This window comes from Ursus arctos, unplaced genomic scaffold (assembly GCF_023065955.2).
Source record: "Ursus arctos isolate Adak ecotype North America unplaced genomic scaffold, UrsArc2.0 scaffold_18, whole genome shotgun sequence".
NCBI lineage: Eukaryota > Metazoa > Chordata > Mammalia > Carnivora > Ursidae > Ursus > Ursus arctos.
The window spans coordinates 31,155,332-31,176,352 of NW_026622852.1; the positions used below are offsets into that span (position 1 = coordinate 31,155,332).

A 21,021-nucleotide genomic window follows, 5' to 3' on the forward strand; every position below is an offset into this window, starting at 1 on the left:
ATTTACACATGCAGTTGGTTTTTGTATATTGATTTTTTTATAATAATATTTTTTTATTATACTATGTTAGTCACCATACAGTACATCCCTGGTTTTTTATGTAAAGTTCGATGATTCATGAGTTGCGTATAACACCCAGTTTGTATGTTGATCTTGATAAATTCACTTAGTAGTAGCTCTCAAGCTCTTATTTTCTTCTTTTGTAAATGCATTAGGATTTCCTACATAGGCAATAATATTGTCTTTGGATAAAGACACTTCTTTGCCTAGAACCTCTAGTACAATGTTAATAGATGGGAGTAAAAACAGACATCACTTAATTTCTGATTTTAGGGGGAAAGTAATTATGTTTTCCTTTTCATGAAATGTATAAAAATTGGTTATTCCTAAAGGTCAGCTATTACTAGGGATCACATTTTAAGCAATAAGTACATTTCGTTTAATAAAAAATTGTCAAACCAATTTATAATTTATATGAGTAAATGTTAGAGTTCTCTTTCAGGATGAACAGAATACGTGTAAGTATTTAAGATTAGGAAAGTGTCATAGTAATGACTTTCCAATAATAAACATGTCTTTCCTATTTAAATGTAAACAATATGTGAAGGGGCTAGTAGCAATATTTTAATAAAGTGGTGTTTATAGTAGCTGAGGAGAAGCTAGAGTTGGACAGAAGTTCTGGTTTTTGGGAGATTAGCAAAAATATTTGCTTTATAACATTCTGATTCTCCTGGAGAAAAGTAAGTTAGATTTTCCAAATCTATAAAGCTGCTCTTTTCTAGGTTACATACTTTAAATGCTGACCATGGTAGCAGACCCTGACTTGAGCCTTAAAAAACTTAGTCAGTCATGAGCCCTGATGGGAAAAGCCTACATCATAAAATTCATCTTTGTCCTTGGGGCTTTGCTGTCAGACCCAGCAGAGTTCAAACATTTACCGAAGACCAAAACAGTATTTTCTTCATATGCCTTTCTCATCCTTGGTAACCATGTGGGTTGTCATCTAACAACTGGGATTGCTTGAGCAGTCCTTGAAAGGGGTTTTAGCCCCAGAGGATAAAAAGGCTCTTAAAAACACTCTGCTCAGAATTCATTGTATCCACTTGAAACTTCTGTTAGTTCCAAAAGGATTCTTTAGAGTGCTGTCAGACATCACCAAGGAGCTATAAAACACGGCATGTAACATGGTGCCTGTATCAGCTAAAACTGTTCCAACTCCTAGAAGCTCTCTTAATGGGTCTGAGAATGCTAATTGAATGTGTGGCTGTCTTTTATGCTAGAAATGAGTAAAATGAGACATGCTTTTTCCTCTCCCCACCCCAAACTTATACTTCAGGGCACCTTCCCAGTAAGGTTGGAGGACCCTATTTTCTGTAATATCAGCATCTTGGGCTAACCCTAGCACACATTTACTGATGATACTGTGATAGTCTCTCAATTTGTTTGAATCTCCCACTAGACTATAAACACTGTAAGGCCCTTACCATATCTAACTTATTCATCTTAAGCCACCAGTAACAGTGCCCAGTCTACAGCTGGCACTAAATAGACATTTGTTGGATGAATGTATGAATGAATAAATTCACAGAGCAGACCTCAAGTGGTAGCAGTTTTTAATTCCCAAGTTAAAGTAATGAGACAAAGCTTTCCTTGTTCATGAATTGATGAGAGACCAGGGTTTGAAAAGTGAAGAAATAAACCCAGAGGTTTAGGGAGAGAGGAAGACAACCATTGCTATATAGGTAAGGGGAGTCTACTGGTAGTGAGGTTATCTATTTGTGACTTGATGTCTGAAACATGACTTAGGAGTGGCTTCTGTAACCTCAAGTTTAAATTTAGTTCTGCTCTTATCAGGTTGGTGCATGGATGTGGGACACCACGGTAAAGACTCAATCTGTTATGAAACTCTAGAATATTTTGATAAAAAGGGAAAAGAATACTGCTGGTTTCCATTTGAATGTAACTACTTGTATTGGTTCTTGAAATGTTTCTCACCTTTTGTCAACCATCCCATTATAGTTTGGGAAGTTATAAGATAGAGAACTGGTACTCTTTTTGTATCTTTACATTTCCTGAAATCTTCATATGTCTAGTTTTCTTTTATCCTCACTTTCTTTGGGTTTTCTCAATATGAGTGGGTTTTAGCTGGGGAGAAAATGGATATAACTGGCATATAAAATTTATCATTTTAAATACATACTTGTTTTTTACATAGCCATATTAATGAACTCATATTAGTTTCAATATTTATTTCAATTGATTATCTTGGATTTTTTTCAGCTAGATATTTTTTTATATGTAAGCAAAGATAAAATTTCTTCTCTCTTCTAGTATGTATACTTAATTGCTTAGAACTACAGGAAGCATATTAAAATATGAGTTGTGATAGTGGTCATTTTTGTCTCATTCCTTCTATTCATAAATATCCCCATAATGTTTTATATTTAAATATTATGTTGCCAATTAATTGGATCCTAGGTACTCCATATCATATTAATAGATACTCTTCAATTTCTTCTATTTCTACTTGTAGGTTATAGGTTTAAAAATTTATCAAATTTTTAAAAAAAACATCTATTGAGGCAATCAGATAGCTTTTTTTCCTTTGACCTACTAATATAATGAATTATAGATTTCCTAATATTGGCCCATAATGACATTCATTCCTGGAATAAATCCTACTTTGTCATGATGTATTATTCTTTAAATATCCTGACAGACTTGATTTTTCTAATGTTTTATTAATGATATATGTATTTATAGTTATAATTGAGATTGCCTAGGAGACTGAATTTGCCTCACAGCTACTAGTCCATAGTCAACTCTTGCTTCCAAACCATATAGCTCTAAGCTGGGGTGGGGAGGCTGTTCGTGACTTCTTCTTTGGGTTCTGGTCACTTTCTTCCCAGACAGACTGTGCTCTTGTTCTTTCTTTATTTTGTCTTCATCTCCTGTCTATGTAGCAGAGTTTTCTCGGATCTTCTTTCTTGATTTCTCTCTCCTCTCTTTTTTAAGAGTGAGAGAGTGTGTGTGCATGTGTAAGTGGGTGGTGGTGGTGGTGGTGGTGGTGGTGGTGGTGGTAGCAGCAGGGGAAGAGGAAGAGAGAGAATCTTAAGCAGGTTCCATGCCCAGCATGGAGTCCAACATGGGGCTTGATCTTAGGACCCTGAGATCATGACCTGAGCAGATATCAAGTGTTGGTGCTCAACCGACTGAGCCACCCCAGGTGCCCCTTTTCTTGATTTCTCTTAATTCAGATTGCTCCCCTTTCCCTTTCTTTTCTATTTCCCTTTTGTTTTTTGTTTTTTAACTAAGCTTTACACTCAACTTGGAGCTTGAACTCATGACCCTGAGATCAAGAGTTGCACACTCTAATGACCAAGCTAGCCAGGTGTCCTTATTTCCCTCTGGTTTTTATTTATCAGAAATTGGGAATGGGTAGGATAGGCAAAACTTATTGTTTGAATCTGAAAGCTTCTGATCTTGTGCTTCAAATCTAGGAGCATTAAGGGAAACAAAGTTACATAGTATTTTCATTGAATTCACACTTGAGACTATAGCATTTAAATCATAGTATTAAATCATAGCATTTAAAATTAGGTATTAGCTCTTAAAATTTTCATAATGGTAAAGTCTCTGCTTTAGGGAGGAGATTGCTGAACTACTTCTCTAGGAGTGTGAACATCTCAGTGGTTGTCCTAAGATTGCAACTGAGGAAGCTAGCATTCCAAGTGTCAAGTGCTAAGCTTTGTGCCTTGAGAGTAATTTAATTGTGAAGACTTTTTTGTTGGTACAGTAGAACCTTTTATTAACTCTGATAATGGGAATGACTCATACTTCTGTTTAAGACCAATAGTGTTCTACCTGTTTTTATGCTGTGAAATATTGTGCCGTGGGAGACACATTCTGAATCTTGCATATACTTGTTATTAAGCCCTGAAATATCTGGAAGAATGTACAAGTACAATCCTCATAAAAACTACAGTCATGCCAACAGCCAATTGCAAATACCAAAGGTGTGCAAAGCTTGTGCTAAACAACACTTTACCATCTGTACAGTGCACCTTGGGGATGGCCCGTACAGTGGATATTCCACTTGAGGGTCCCTTCTCCGCAGGGTCTCCCTCCTTTTCTTCTTTTTCCTTTTCACCATCCTGTGGGTCCTACTTTCTTCAGTTGATGTACCTTGTAGTCAAGGCCAGAAATTCAAATTCTAGGTTCCCTTCTGGGAGAGGATCAAGCATCTTTCTGGCAGAATTTGAGGTTCTTTGGGATAGACCATCATTTGAAAAACAAACCTTTCCCTGGTCAAGATTGATTCTTTTTCAGTAATGCACATGTGCTGTTTAACAAAAGAAAGACCCCCCTCTCCACCAGGAGTGAATATCTGGAAGTATGAAGGAAATGGAAGACCTTCCTGTCACCTGCTTCTGGTGGTCTGGGACATTTTGACAGGGATTTTACAGAGCACAGTATGGCTGACTAAATGAATGTTTCACCCATGAGTCTCAGAGCCCAGGGTGTTGAATTTGTTTTCCTGTAGCCAGTGGGTAAGCCATCTTGATATGGGTTCCAGGGTTACCATCTCTCCAAGCCTCTGTGTCCCTCTGTGACCTTGGGCAAATGCATCAGCTTCTCTCTCTGTAAAAGGAATGTGATTGTGCTGTGTCCTCCATTCCAGAGCTGTTGGGAAGATGAATGTGAATGTGTCTGAGGAGGGTGTTGTGTAATTACGAGGTGTTACTATCACCACTTCTGTTAGGAACATTGAGGATGTGATGGCTGGAACTACATCAGCTGCACCTGCCTGTCTATTATCTTCAGCTTTAATGCTTCTTCTTGTCTCCCACACAGCCTTTAAGCAAATAAATATTGTTTTCCAAGTCAGGCTGCCTTCCAGTGAGTCAGGGCTGACTCTTGTCTTATGTCCTGAGCCTAGCCTGCTTGGTTGGGTGTGTGGGGAAATAATTCTTTTTATGGCCAGAAAGCCCCAGCCTCACTGCCGTCCAGCAGGGTGACCTTGGACCTCTTATTTGACCTCTCTAAGGCTCTGTCTTCACCAGTGAAATTGGGTTACTTATAAGTATTGTATGGATTAAATGAGATTAGTTTTTCAAAATATTTGGCAAACATCAGGTGTTCAATAAATGTTAGTGTTTTAAAATTTTGTTTTCTTTTATTCTCTCACTTTTTGGCCCTGGCATTAATGTGACATATGCATTTCTATCTCAGCATCTTGTTTTGGGTAGCAATTGATATTTTGGGTGTCTTGAGATATGGCATAGTTATTCTGGAAGATTTCATTTTGAACCATGTGTCTTCAATCTCAATGCCCTCAAAGCAATTTAAACAAACCAAATATAAAAAAGCATTTACTTTGTGACATTTATTTTCAATAGTCGGTGAGCCCTCATGTGCTCTTAATAGAAAGAGAAAGCTACAAAAGCTGGCTCGGCTGTTAGGAGGTGCTATTTAAAGCCTCAGTGGGCCCCAAATGACAATTTCGAAATTGACTGCGGAGTGTGACGATGCCAAGTACTAGCAGACGCCCAGGAAACCTGTCACGTTTGCCATGTGTTACCAAAAATCTCAAGAGTCTGCAGCGGTTTTTAGAAGAGTTTTTCTCTTAGGAAGCTTTTGTCATTTCTTACTCTCTAGATTTCCCTTTTGTTGTGGATGGAACACACTGCAGCAAAGGAACCTCAGACTGTGCACTGAGGCTCTGTGCACAGGGAGGGTTTCCCTTATGCAGAAATATTCATAAGGCTTCCAGCTGAGATTAGCTACACGACAGCTTTATGCCTGAGAATCAGTGATTGCATTGAAAAGCGGCGGCTACTCCTGTGCATGGTTGTTTTCTAGTGGTTTAGAAGCCCGTTCTGCCTCTGACTAGCTAGATGACATTGTAAGTTACTTAACCAATGATTCTCAATTTCATTGTCTGTCAGATGGGGATAGCGATACTAGCTTCGACTTATTTTTATAAAAATTTGTTGTGTTGTATATAAAGTTCCTACTTGGGTATTTAACATATAGAAGGTACATTGATACATTTTGACTATTATTTTTTAAATAAACTCATGAAAAATAATCATTGTGGTAAGCAGAATAATGATCCTCCAAAGATGTCCACATCCTAATCCTTGGAAGGTGGGAATATGTTAACCTTTCAGGGCAAAAGGGACTTCACAGATCTGATCAAGGACTTTGAGATAGGGAGATTATCTGGATCATCTGGGTGGGTCTAATCTTATCATATGGGTCCTTAAAAGGACCTTTATCCTTCTGTGGTCAGACAAAAAGATGGGAGAGCAGAAGCAGGGTCAGAAACATACTACATTGATGGATTTGAAGATGAAGAGAGGAGCCACAAGCCAAGGAATTCAGGCAGCCTCTAGAAGCTAAAAAAGGCAAGGAAACAGATTCTCTCTTAGAGGCTCTAGAAGGAATCAGCCTTCCCAGCACCTTACTTTAGCCCAATAAGATCCATGTCAGGCTTCTGACCTTTAGAATTGTGAAACAATAAATTTGTGTTGGTTTAAGCTGCTAAGTTTGTCATAAGTTCTTATACAGTAACAATGGAAAACCAATACATGATTAAAGAGAATGCAAATGTTTGTGCAGTTATATAAGAGTGAGGCCCATGATCTGTGTGTAGGTAAGCTACTAGGGTATGTGCCAAATTCTAGTCTCTTTGCGCTTAGTAAGAATGTTTGAAATCCTACAAATTTCTCTTCTGGGCAAGAGTTGTGCCTTGCTTCACAAGAATTAAAATGCTTTGTTATGCCCTAAAAGATTTGAATCTAGTCTGAAAAAGTCAATTACTTGTATTTCAAATTTTGGAATTCCCATAATTGCTCAAATCCCTGTTTCTTCTCTGAATAGACAGCAATCGAGTTTTGCTATACCTTAGCATTCTATGGATGAAAGAACTTAGAAACTAGAGTCAGAAGATGTGGGTCTCTGTCCTGCTGTTCTGGAAAAGTAAATAATGTAATTTCTAAAATGTATTTCCAGAATGGAGATGATAACACCTGGTTTATCTATCCATTGTGTGGGTCAAGGATGTGATGTGAGTAAAGATGCATTAAGAACTGGCCTACTATATAAGTTTCAGGTGTGATTATTATATTTGTTTCTTGATTTTCATGTTGTGATAGAACCGTAGACTATTAGATCAAGAAAGGGCACTACAGGTCATTTAGTCCATTTGTCTTGAAACTCAGGCCAAGAGAGGTTCATTAACTTGAAAATGTTCTCCTGGCTCCTTTGTGTCCAGCTTCCAGCATGGCATGGGTAATCACTGGAAGATGGGCCAGGCTGGGAACTTGATCTCACTTGATGGACATAGGCCTAGGTTGGGGAGGGATACAAGAAATGTAAGAAATGAGAGGCACAGGGATCCAGTCATAAGAACTGGTGATGTGTTGGGAAGGATTTGCAGAGGAGAAGTTGTCCTTAGGAATTTGGGGAAGTAACAAGTTGAGTGGAAGGAAGCGGTACTGTGCTGAGCTGGTGGTCAGAGATGACCTTATTGTTAGTGAAAGTAGGAATATAACTTTGAGCTTCTGACTAAAGTCTTGTGTTCTTCCCACTCTAGTTAGTTTTTGTTGTTTGTTTTTGCAGGAGGAAGAGGGGAAACTGCCTTGTATGTGGGTCTTCTAGTGATTCCTCCCCTAACATTTGGAAAGAACTCAAGATGGACTTATTTTGAATTCTGTTTAAAAGTTAAGGTATTGCAGTGAGGTTCCAGTGAATGATCTCCTTCAGCATGTGATAGGCTCAGATCCTCAGAACTTGAATCTGTAATCTTTGGTTCTGAAAATTTCTTCTTTAATATCTAGACTCACCATGGATAGTCAGGCAAAACAAAGCAAAAGAAAACAAAGCAAATCTCTTTATAAGGCAATAGCAGTTCTAAATTCACCTCTGGCTCCCTGGGTCTCCTCAGTGTACACATACACAAACACACACCTCACACACCGTACATATGCACATAGACACTCGTAACACACACACACACACACCCACACACACCCCCACTCACATGAAAACAGAATGTTAAAGAGAATTATGGTACCACTGGTTTCAGGACGTTTTGTCTATTTTGTTTCAAAATAATGTACTGAATTTTATGAATTTTATCCCAACATGCGCTATATAGAAATGTGACCTGTGTGCAATATATTTCCCCAGGTTATATTAAGTGGCCATTTGCAAAAGAAGAATGGATTGGAAGATGGAAGAATGAAATGACTACCTGCAGACTCTAATCTAACAGTAAGAGTCCTTTATAATTTTATAAGGATATAGAATTCAGAGGGCTTCCATATTCACCAATGTATTGTACCCCCCAATAATCCTGTGAAAGAGGCAGGGAGGTAGCTTTATTCCCGTACCACAGCTGGCATTCAGAAAAGTGACGTGAATTGATCAAAGTCAGACTTGGGTATAAAGAAAGGGTAGCTGACTTCTTTTCTATAACCATGGAGCTGTTTCTCTTGTCTAGTTGCTAAAGAACTACAGCAATAAACACATTTTAAATGAAGTTTAAAATTGATGTTTAAATACAGTTTATGTAAACATTTTCACATTCTAAATGTTAAACATGTTTGTTATGTAAAATTTCAAAAACTTGGAAAAATAGGAGAAAATTACCCTTAGAGATGACTATTATTAACAGTCTTGTTTTATTTCTTTAAAATATTTTCTATACATAGGAGTTCTTTGTCATTTTATTTGTTTATTTAGTAGGTTAGTATTAAATTATAATTTTTCCTATTGAAAACATCTGTCATACATTTTCCTGTGTTATATTATCATTTGCATCATACTTAATAGTTGCAAAGTACTCTAGGGATTACGCCATAATCTATTTAACAGTTTCTGTTTTAGGATCTGGGTTAGTTCTAATTTTTGCAATTTTCACGTTTTTTTATTTTTATTTTTATTTTATTTTTATTTTTTAAAGATTTTATTTATTTATTTGACAGACATAGAGACAGCCAGCGAGAGAGGGAACACAAGCAGGGGGAGTGGGAGAGGAAGAAGCAGGCTCATAGCGGAGGAGCCTGATGTGGGGCTCGATCCCATAACACCGGGATCACGCCCTGAGCCGAAGGCAGACGCTTAACCGCTGTGCCACCCAGGCGCCCCAGATTTTCACGTTTTTTTAAAGTTTTTATTGAAATTCTAGTTAGTTAACATACAGTGTAATACTAATTTCAGGTATACGATATAGTGATTCAGCACTTCCATACATCACCCAGTGCTCATCACAAGTGCCCTCCTTAATCCCTATAACCTATTTCACCCATCCCCCCACATGCCTCCCCTCTGGTAACCATCAGTGTGTTCTCTAGAGTTAAGAGTCTCTGTCTTGGTTTGCCTTTCTCTCCCCGCCTTTGCACATTTGTTTTAAGTTCCACATATGAGTGAGATCATATTTGCCTTTCTCTGACTGACTTCTTTCACTTGGTATAATACTCTGTAGCTCTATCCATGTCATTGCAAATGGCAAGATTTCATTATTTTTTATGGCTGAGTAATATTCCATTGTGTGTGTGTGTGTGTGTGTGTGTGTGTGTACACACACCAGTTCTTCTTTATCCATTCAGCATTTTCACATTTTGATTTAATTTTTCGGGATGGATATCAAGCATTGGGATTATCAGGATAAAGCAAATTGGATATATTGCTTAATTGCTTTCTAAAAGTGTTCTACCAGTCTGTCTTTTGTATTATAGAAATGAAATCAACTTAAAATGGAATCTTGTTTTTAATACAACTTCAGGCCCAGGGACTTTCCAACTGGCCACCTTTCCCTACAGGACCTGGCATCTGTCCATGTTCTTCAGTAGCCCCTCTCCTTCTTCAGTCCCATTTCCAGCTTTTCACTGCTTGCCCTACTTCAAAGTTCTATTAAATTCTAAGGCACAACAGTTTGGTTTTGCTCTCTGCTTACATTGTAACCCATCATCTTTCTCACCCCACATGACTTCTCAGAGTATTTTTCTAAACAAAGTTAGTTCCTTTCCTAAGAAAAGCTCCGGAGCCAGTTGGAGCCATTTTCAACATTCTGTAGGACTCACTGATGCTTGGAAAACATCTGCTTACTTATGTGTTTGTTTATTTAGGCTGACAGATTTCAGGATTTTAATAAAGATGAACTTTCTAGTCACATTAGTTGTCCTGAGGAGAGAGTAGCAGTTCTCTGCTATTGGACATGTCTAAGCATGTCTAAGCAAAGGTCACTTTTCAGGACAACTGTAAATGGAATCCAAGTAAGAACTGTCTATTGAGCTAGAATAGATGACCTTGAAGATCTTTATAATTGTGAGAGTCCCTGAATCCATAATTTCCACCTTCTCTAACTATTAAAGTACTTATTTATTGATGATTTATTTTTAATGCCTCTCTTTTTAATAGCAGGCTGGTGTAAACTGTTGGGCCACTGGGTTGGACACCGATGTCATATTGCTTCCTCATCTGTGATTCAATGTGATTAGTTCCCTCTGGCATGTTCCTCACAATGGAATCTCTTTAAGTGATTTTTTGCCTCTGAGGCATTCCAGCCCTTTTACTATTTTAGGACCACACTTCTAAATTATACAAGGTTTTGCTGACACAAGGGCCATAACACCTTGCCAAGAGGAATTCTCCATGAATGGAATAAATTAAGAGGGAAAGCCTGTGAAAGGTTTGTCAGTGCAGCTGCTCTGACTTTCCCCCAACTCAACAAGTTTGAGGCTGAGAATTCCTGACACCTGGGGCTAGATGATGCTTTTTTTGTATCTGGAGTTAGTTACATTGGAAGAGTGCTCAGCCTGCGCTTGGAGATGCTGGTATGGGAGTCACCCTTCATTGGACACTCAACATCAGCCACACCTTTCATTTCAATATTATGTTGCTGATCAGAGTGGCTAAGGAGCACACTACCCTAACTTCATTATTCTACTTTGCTCAGACATAATCTCCTAGGCTCCTTTCATAATCAGCCAAATGTAAAATATTATAAGAAACTCTGGGTGGTATAAATCCTGGGACCGAAAATATACCAAAAGACTAAAAAGTGAGTATACCTTTTATTCCAGCAACTTTGCTTCTTCCTAAGTAAATCATGAAAGAGATGGGCAAGCATGCCCAATTGCAACATTTTATAATAACTCAAAAGTGGAACTCTCCTAAATGTCTCCAAATAGGAGACTATGTTAAATGAGGCACATCCATACTATTAAGAATCATGTTGTAGAAAAGTGTTAGAGGTATGGAGATGTTTATGATATGTTATTCAGTAAAAGAATCAGGCTACTATATTTTACACTGGAAACTAATATAACACTGTATGTTAACCAACTAGAATTAAAAAAAAATAGAAAACCACTTTGAAAAAAATTGACTACTTAAAAAAAGAACATGTTTGATGTAGATATAATAACGGGTTGATGTTTATTTGGTGAGTACTGTGTATGCGTATCAGGCACTGTCCACTTTACATGTATTTTCTTTAAAGTTTTAATTTAAATTCCAGTTAACATACAGCTTAATATTAGTTTCAGTTATACAATGTGGTGATTCAACACTTCCATGCAACACCTGTTGCTCCTCACAAGTGCCCTCCTTAACCCCCATTACCTATTTCACCCATCCTCCCCATCCACTTCCTCTCTGGTGACCATTAATTTTTTCTTAACGAGTCTGTTTCTTGGTTTGCCTGTCTCTTTTCTCCCTATTTGATCATTTGTTTTATTTCTTAAATGCTACATATGAGTGAAATTATATGGTATTTGTCTTTCTCTGACTGACTTATTTCGCTTAGCTTGATATTCTAGCTCCATCCATGTCATTGCAAATGGCAAGATTTCATTCTTTTTATGGCTGAGTAATACTCCAGTGTGTGTGTGTGTGTGTGTGTGTGTGTGTGTGTGTAAACACCACATCTTCCTTATTCATTCATCAGTTGATAGAGATTTGGGCTGTTTCTATAATTTGGCTATGGTAGATAATGCTGCTATAAACATTGGGGTGCATGGATCCCTTTGAATTAGTGTTTTTGTATTCTTTGGGTAAATACCTAGTAGTGCAATTGCTGGATTAGAAGGTAGTTCTATTTTTAACTTTTTGAGGAAACTCCATACTGTTTTCCAGAGTGACTCCACCAGTGTACATTCCCACCAACAGTGCACGAGGGTTCCACTTTCTCCACATCCTCACCAACATCTGTTGTTCTTTTGTTGTTGTTTTTAGCCATTATGACAGGTGTGAGATGATATCTTATTGTGGTTTTGATTTGCATTTCTCTGATAATGAGTAATGTTAAGCATCTTTTCATATGTCTGTTGGCCATCTGCCTGTCTTTTTTGGAAAAATGTCTATTCATGTCTTCTGCCCATTTTTTATTTGGATTATTCATTTTTTGGGTGTTGAGTTTTATAAGTTCTTTACATATTTTGAATACTAACCCTTTATCAGATATGTCATTTGCAAATATCTTCTCCCATTCTGTGGTTTTGATTGTTTCCTTACTGTGCAGAAACTTTTTATTTTGGTGAGGTCCAAATAGTTTATTTTTGCTTTTGTTTCCCTTGCCTCAGAAGACATATCTAGAAAGAAGTTCCTATGGCTGATGTCAAAGAGGTTACTGCTTGTGTTCTTCTTTAGGATTTTTATGGTTTCATGTTTCATATTTAGATCTTCAATCCATTTTGAATTTATTTTTGTGTATGACATAAAGAAAGTGGTCCAGGTTCATTCTTTGGCATGTTGTTGTCTAGTTTTTCCCAACACCATTTGTTGAAGAGACTGCCTTTTTCCCATTGTTATAGTCTTTCCTGCTTTGTTAAATATTAACTGACCATATAGTTCTGGGTTCATATCTGGGGTTTCTATTTCTGTTCAGTTGATCTGTGTGTCTCTTTTTGTGCGGTACCATACTGTCTTATTCACTACAGCTTTGAAATATAACTTGATGTCTGGAATTGTGATGCCTCCAGCTTTGCTTTTCTTTTTCAAGGTTGCTTTGGCTATTTGGGGTCTTTTGCAATATTCTCAAGTCAGTCAACATGATACACCACATTAATAAAAGAAAGGGTAAGAACCATATGATCATTTCAATAAATGCAGAAAAAACATTTGACAAAGTACAACATTCTGTCATGATAAAAACCCTTAACAAAGGGGGGGGCAGATGGCAGAGGAGTAGGGGACCTTTTATCAGCTGGTCCCCTGAATTGAGCTGGATATCTACCAGACCATCCTGAGCACCCATGAAATCAGCCTGAGACGTAGGAAGATACATCTGGATCTCTACAAACGAACATCTCCAGGGCTGAGTATTGAGGTACAAAGCAGGGGGCCATGAATCCGCACACAGATATTGGAAGATAAATGGAAGGGGGTGGGAGCTGCTGCACTCGAGTGCCAGGAAGCAGTGGCCACCTGCACTGGGGAGCGGGCCGGACTCGCGGACCGGCACCCGCGAGAAAGCAGACTGAGACCGGGAGCCCGGGAATGTGCGCGCGTCCAAACTGAAAACTGGAGCTTAAGAGCACATGCATGACCAGACTGAAAATCGGAGCTCCAGAGTGCGCACTCGAACTAGACAGAAACAGGGTGCTCGGGAGTGCGGCGTGCCCAGACTGAAAACCTGAGCTCTGGAGCGCGCGCGAACCACACTGAAATGGGGAGCTCGGGAGTGCGCGCGAGAACCGGGGGTGGCTGGTGGTGTTAGAAGCACAAAGGACAAAGGCATGCCAGCCCTGGGAGTGAGGGCTGGGAGAGTGGCTGTGGAGTGCACAACCCGGGATGCTGCAGGTTTTTAGCAGCACCGACAGAAACAGAGTTAAAGTGGCCAGGAGAGCTCAGTGGAAAGCAATCTCTCTGTTCTGAGACAGAGGCTAGGATACGGCCACTGCTGCTCTGACTTTCAGAAGAGTCACAGAAAACTTCCAGGGAAAGCCCACCAGAGAACAAAAGCCCAGAAATTCCAGTTCTCATTGTGCCCATCCCTAACCCCTCTCACAGGGGATGGGGCAATTCCACCCAAACAGGGTTGCCTGAGTTGCACGGCAGGCCTGTCCCCCAAGAAGGCAGGCTGAAAAATCAAGAAACCCACATCCCTAAGGTCCCTATAAAACAAGTGCACATTGCCTGGGTCCTGGTCAATAACTTGGGCTCTGTGCATTCCCGCAACCTCTCCTCATCAAAATGACAAGGAGGAATCTCCAGCAAAGAAAGGAGACAGAGACTGTGATCTCTGCCACAGAACTGATGGATATGGATATAAGCAAATTGTCAGAAATGGAGTTCAGAGTAACAATGGTCAAGATGATGTATAGGCTTGAAAAAAATATTAACGAAAATATTAATGAGACTAGAGAATCTCTAAGGGCGGAAATGAGAGCAAATCTGGAAGAAATTAAAAATGCTATGAATCAAATGCAGTCTAAACGGGATGCTCTGATGGCCAGAGTAAATGAGGCAGAAGACGAATTAGTGAATTGGAAGATGGGATGATAGAAAAGAAGGAAAAAATGGGAACTTGGCTCAAAAAAATCCAATCTCAAGAATGTAGATTACGGGAGATTACTGACTCAATGAAACGTTCCAATGTCAGAATCATCAGCATCCCCGATGGGGGTGGAGAAAGAGGTCTAGAAGAGATATTTGAACAAATTGTAGCTGAGAACGTCCCTAATCTGTCAAAGAAAACAAGCATTCGTGTCCAAGAGTCAGAGAGGACCCCTCCCAAGATCAATGAGAACAGACCTACACCACGTCACATAATAGTGCAGTTCGCAAATATTAGATCCAAGGATACAATCTCGAAAGTCACAAGGGAGAAGAGAATCCTCCTACAGAGGGAAGAACATCAGAATAACATCAGATCTGTCCACAGAGACCTGGCAAGCCAGGAAAAGCTGGCAAGGCATATTCAGAGCACTAAGTGAGAAGAATATGCAGCCAAGGATCCTTTATCCAACAAGGCTGTCATTCAGAATTGATGGAGAGACAAAGACCTTCCAAGACCGGCAGAAACTGAAAGAATGTGTGACCACCAAGCCAGCCCTACAAGAAATATTAAGGGGAGTTCTATAAAAGTAAAAAGACCCCAAGAGTGATACAGAACAGAAATTTACAGTCTATAGAAACAAAGACTTCACAGGCACCATGACATCATTAAAATCATATCTCTCTCAATAATCCCTCACAATGTGAATGGCCTACATGCTCCCTAAAGTGCCACAGGGTTGCTGATTGGATAAAAAGACATGACCCATCCATTTGCTGTCTCCAAGAGACTCATGTTGAACCTAAAGATACATCCAGACTGAAAGTGAAGGGATGGAGAACCATTTTTCATGCCATCAGACCTCAAAAGAAAGCTGGGGTAGCACTTCTCATATCAGACAGATTCGATTTTAAACTAAAGACTGTAGTTAGAGATACAGAAGGACACTATATTATTCTTAAAGGATGTATCCAACAAGTGGATATGACAGTTATAAATATCTATGCCCCCAACAGGGGAGCAGCTAGATACACAAGCCAACTTATAACCAGAATAAAGAGACGTATAGATAATAATACGTTACTAGTAGGGGACCTCAACACTCCGCTCTCAGCAATAGACAGATCACCTAAGCAGAAAATCAACAAAGAAACAAGAGCTTTGAATGACATACTTACCAGATGGACCTCATAGATATATATAGAACACTACACCCCAGAACAACAGAATACTCATTCTTTTCGAATACCCCTGGAACATTCTCAAGAATAGACCGTGTTCTGGGTCACAAAACAGGTCTCAACCGATACCAAAAGACTGAGATTATTCCTTGCATATTCTCAGACCACAATGCTTTGAAACTGGAACTCAATCAGAAGGAAAAATTTGTAAGAAACTCAAACACTTGGAAACTAAGAACCATCCTGCTTAGGAATGATTGGGTAAACCAGGGAATTAAAGAGGAGCTTAAGCAGTTTATGGAAATCAATGAGAATGAAAACACATTGGTCCAAAACCTATGGGACACTGCAAAGACAGTCCTATGGGGAAAATACATACCCATCCACGCCTCACTCAAAAGAATAGAAAAATCTAAAATACAGTTTTTATATTCTCGCCTCAAGAAGCTGGAGCTTGAACAGAAGAACAGGCCTAACCCACACACAAAAAGGCAGGTGATCAAGATTAGAGCAGAGATCAATGAATTAGAAACCAGGAACAGCCAGTTCTTTGAAAGAATAAATAAGATTGATAAGCCACTGACCAGACTTATTCAAAAGAGTAGAGAAAAGACCCAAATTAATAAAATTATGAATGAAAGGGAAGAGATCACGACCAACACCAAAGAAATAGGAAGGATCATTAGAAACTATTATCAACAACTATATGCCAATAAATTAAACAACCTGGAAGAAATGGATGCCTTCCTGGAAACCTATAAACTGCCAAGTCTGAAACAGAAAGAAATTGATTATTTAAACAGACCAATTAATTATGATTTTTTAAAAGATTTTATTTATTTATTCAACAGAGATAGAGACAGCCAACGAGAGAGGGAACACAAGCAGGGGGAGTGGGAGAGGAAGAAGCAGGCTCATAGCGGAGGAGCCTGATGTGGGGCTCGATCCCATAACGCTGGGATCACGCCCTGAGCCAAAGGCAGACGCTTAACTGCTGTGCCACCCAGGCGCCCCAGACCAATTAATTATGAAGAGAATGAAGTAGTGATCAAAAACCTCCCACATAACAAGAGTCCAGGGCCTGATAAATTCCCTGGGGAATTCTACCAACCATTCAAAGAAGAAATAATACCTATTCTCCTGAAGCTGGTTCAAAAAATAGAAACACAAGGAAAACTACCAAACTCATTCTATGAGGCCAGTATTACCTTGATCCCCAAACCAGGCAAAGACCCCATCAAAAAAGAGAATTACAGACCGATATCCCTGATGAATATGGATGCCAAAATTCTCAACAGGATCCTAGCTAATAGGATCCAATAGTACATTAAAAGGATTATCCATCAAAACCAAGTGGGATTCATCCCTGAAATGCAAGGGTGGTTCAACATACGCAAATCGATCAGTGTGATCGATCACATCAACAAGAAAAGAGTCACAAACCATATGATCCTCTCAATTGATGCAGAAAAAGCATTTGACAAAATACAGCATCCTTTCCTCATTAAAACCCTTCAGAGTGTAGGGATAGAGGGTACATTCCTCAATTTCATAAAAAGCATCTATGAATAGCCTATAGAGAATATCATTCTCAATGGGGAAAAGCTGAAAGCCTTTCCCTTAAGATCAGGAACATGACAAGGATGCCCAGTCTTGCCATTATTGTTCAACATAGTACTTGCCATTATTGTTCAACATAGTACTAGAAGTCCTTGCAACAGCAATCAAACAACAAAAAGGGATAAAAGGTATCCAAATCGGCAAAGAAGAAGTCAAACTGTCTCCCTTCGCAGATGACATGATACTCTATATGGAAAACCCAAAGACTCCACCCCCAAATTACTAGAACTTACGGAACAATTCAGTAATGTGGCAGGATACAGAATCAATGCTCAGAAATCAGTTGCATTTCTATACACAAACAATGAGACAGAAGAAAGAGAAATTAGGGAAGCCATTACATTTACAATACCACCAAAAATCATACGATATATTGGAACTAACTTAACCAGAGACGTAAAGCATCTATAGTCTAGAAACTACAGATCACTCTTGAAAGACATTGAAGAAGACACAAAAAGATGGAAAAACATTCCATGCTCATGGATCGGAAGAGTAAACATAGTTAAAATGTCTATGCTACCCAGAGCAATCTACACTTTCAATGCCATCCTGATCAAAATACCAATGACATTTTTCAAAGAGCTGGAACAAACAGCCCTTAAATTTGTGTGGGACCAGAAAAGGCCCCGAATTGCCAAGGAAATGTTGAAAAGGAAAAACAAAGCTGGGGGCATCACATTGCCTGATTTCAAGCTATACAACAAAGCTGTGATCACAAAGACAGCATGGTACTGGCACAAAAACAGACACATAGACCAATGGAACAGAATAGAGACCCCAGAAATGGACCCTTGGCTGTATGGGCAACTAATCTTTGACTGTCTCACACAGAGGCCAGGAGGCTAGAACCAAAGCTCATAATTTTCACTATAGGTTCCTTTTTTAATTGGCCTAAGATTAATGTTGACTTTGGGCGTTTATATTTAGGAATTATATTCCATTCTTGTGTTGAAGCTCTCAGAATTGCAGAATTTTGGCCCTGGACCAGTGTTTCTCAGATGGGGTGATTCTGTTCCCTAGTGAAAATTTGATAATGTCTGGAGACTTTTTGATCATGAAAACCAGGACAGAGGTGTTGCTACTGGCATCTACTGGGTAGTGGGAGGCCAAGGGCGGTGATAAACATGCTGCAATACATAAGAGGGCCCCCGTGTTCAAGAAACATTAACTACAGGCTGCCTGGGTGGTGCAGTTAGTTAAGTGTCCAACTGTTGGTTTCAGCATGGGTTGTGATCTCAGGGTTATGAGATCAAGCCCTGAGCCAGGCTCCAGCCTCAGTGTGGAATCTGCTTGAGATTCTTGCTCCTTCTCCTTCTGCCCCTCCCCCTCAAATAAATAAATAAATCTTAAAAATAGGGAATATTAACTATGATTATTGGTATTCTTGATAACTGAAAGGGCTTTTTAAAATTTTATTTATATTTTGTTTTATTTTTTTATTGATAATTATTTTTTTAAATTGAGGTATAATTGATATAATGTTATATTAGTTTCAAGTGCACATCATAATGATTCAATATTTGTATATATTGTGAAACGATGACCACAATAAGTCTAGTTAACATCTGACACTATACATGGTTACAGAATTTTTTTTTCTTGTGATGAGAACTTTTAAGATTTACTCTCTTCGGAACTTTCAAATATGCAATGCAGTGTTATTAAAAATAGTTACTAACACATCCCCATGACTTTATTTTATAACTGGAAGTTTGTACCTTTTGACCCCCTCAGCCCATTTTGCCTACCCTCACCCCCACCTCTGGCAACCATAAATCTGTTTCTATATCTATAAACTTACTTTGTTTTTTAAAAAATTCTACACATAAGTGAGATCATATGGTATTTGTCTTTTTCTGTCTGACTTATTTTACTTAATATAGTGCTCTCAAGATCCAACTATTGCAAATGGCAAGATTTCATTCTTTTTTAATGGCTGGATAATATTCTATTATATATTTAAACCACATTTCCTTTACTTATTCATCTGTCTATGCGTACTTAGGTTGTTTCCATATCTTGGCTATTGTAAATAATGCTGCAGTGAGCATGGAGATGCATATATCTCTTTGACTCAGTATTTTGTTTTGTTTAAGATTTATTTATTTATTAGAGAATGTGTAAGCATGTGCGGGGGGCAGGGCAGAGGGAAAGAATCTTCAAGCAGACTCCCTGCTGAGTGTGGAGACTGACATGGGGCTTGATCTCATGACCCATGATATCATGACCTTAGCTGAAACCATGAGTCAGATGCTTAACTGACTGAACTACCCAGGCTCTCCAATTTTTGTTTTCTTTGGATATATACCCAGAAGTGGAATTGCTAGATCAAATGGTAGTTCTATTATTTATTTTTTAAGGAACCTCCATACTGTTTTTTTCATAGTGGCTTACCAATTTACATTTCAACCGATAGTGCACAAGGGTTCCTTTTTCTCCACATCCTCACCAACACTCATTGCTTGTCTTTTTCATAATCGCCATTCTAACAAGTGTGAGGTGATATCTCATTGTGGTTTTGATTTGTATTTTCCTGATGGTTAGTGATGTTGAGCATCTTTTTATGTACCTGTTGCCAACCTGTATGTCTTCCTTGGAAAAATGTCTATTTAGATCTTTTGTCCACTTTTAAATTAGATTGTTTTTTCGCTTTGAGATATGAGTTCTTTATGTATGTTGGATTTTAACCCCTTATGAAATGTATGAATTGCAGATATTTTCTTTCATTCATTAGGTTATATTTTCATTTTGTTGATGATATCCTTTGCTGTGCAGAAGCTTTTTAGTTTGATGTAGTCCCATTTATTTATTTGTGCTTTTGTTGCCTTTGCTTTTAGTGTCAGATCTAAAAAATCATTGCCAAGACCAATGTCAAGGAGCTATGTCGTCTAAGAATTTTATGGTTTTAGGCCTTACATTCAGGTCTTTTCCATTTTGAGTTAATTTTTGTGTATAGTGTAAGATAGTAGTCCAGTTTTATTCTTTTGCATGTGGCTGTCCAGTTTCCCCAGCACCAGTTATTGAAGAGACTGTCTTTTTCCCATTGTGTATTCTTGGCTCCTTTATCATAAATTAATTGACCATATATGCATACCTGAGGACCAATTATCACATTCATTGCCACAGTTAAGGTGAGTAAGGTGAGTAAGGCTAAAGGCCTAAACTGAGGTCATGGAAATGTGGATGGAGAGAAGGGTGGAACTGAGAGAACTCTAAGAAATTAAAGCAGTGGGCATTTGTGAATGATTGAATGGAGACAGTGGTGAAGGAATGATTTTTGATTTTGTGGCATTAATTTATCTAAAAAGATGTCCATATAAGTATAGTCTATTTAGTGTTCACATGGTTAGATATTCATTCATTCATTTATTAAGCATTTATTGAGTAGCCTGGTGGGACTGTTTATTGTACATATACTGTACATATATTTGGTCTTGACCTTTAAAGAGCTTACAGTTTAATAGAACTTATTTAAAGATCCTGGAAATATTATTTTATTCTTAAGTCATGTGTCATGACAGTTGGATGCTGTCTCCTGAGCTGAAGCTTGAGCAAGTGGCACAGAACCAATGAGTAGTGGTCCCTTGTAGTCTGTGCCCTAGAGTTTCTTTTGTCCACAGGTTGCCAGAGTTTCTGCATCTTTACCTTCTGGAGCTCGCTTGGTTCCTGTCTATTTTTAAACTTGTTTTTCCAGCTTTTTCTCGATTT

General features: G+C 38.6%; 1 protein-coding gene across 2 annotated transcripts in view; it reads left to right on the forward strand.

Annotated features, from left to right (window-relative positions):
* PLPPR1 (phospholipid phosphatase related 1) overlaps nucleotides 1-21,021 on the forward strand; it is a 582,239-nt gene that overhangs the window by 139,322 nt on the left and 421,896 nt on the right. For both annotated transcript variants that reach the window (XM_044386778.3, XM_057313626.1), the window contains exon 4: nucleotides 8,197-8,280. The gene's annotated coding sequence lies outside the window, so the exon portion shown is untranslated. The remainder of the gene's footprint in view (nucleotides 1-8,196; nucleotides 8,281-21,021) is intronic.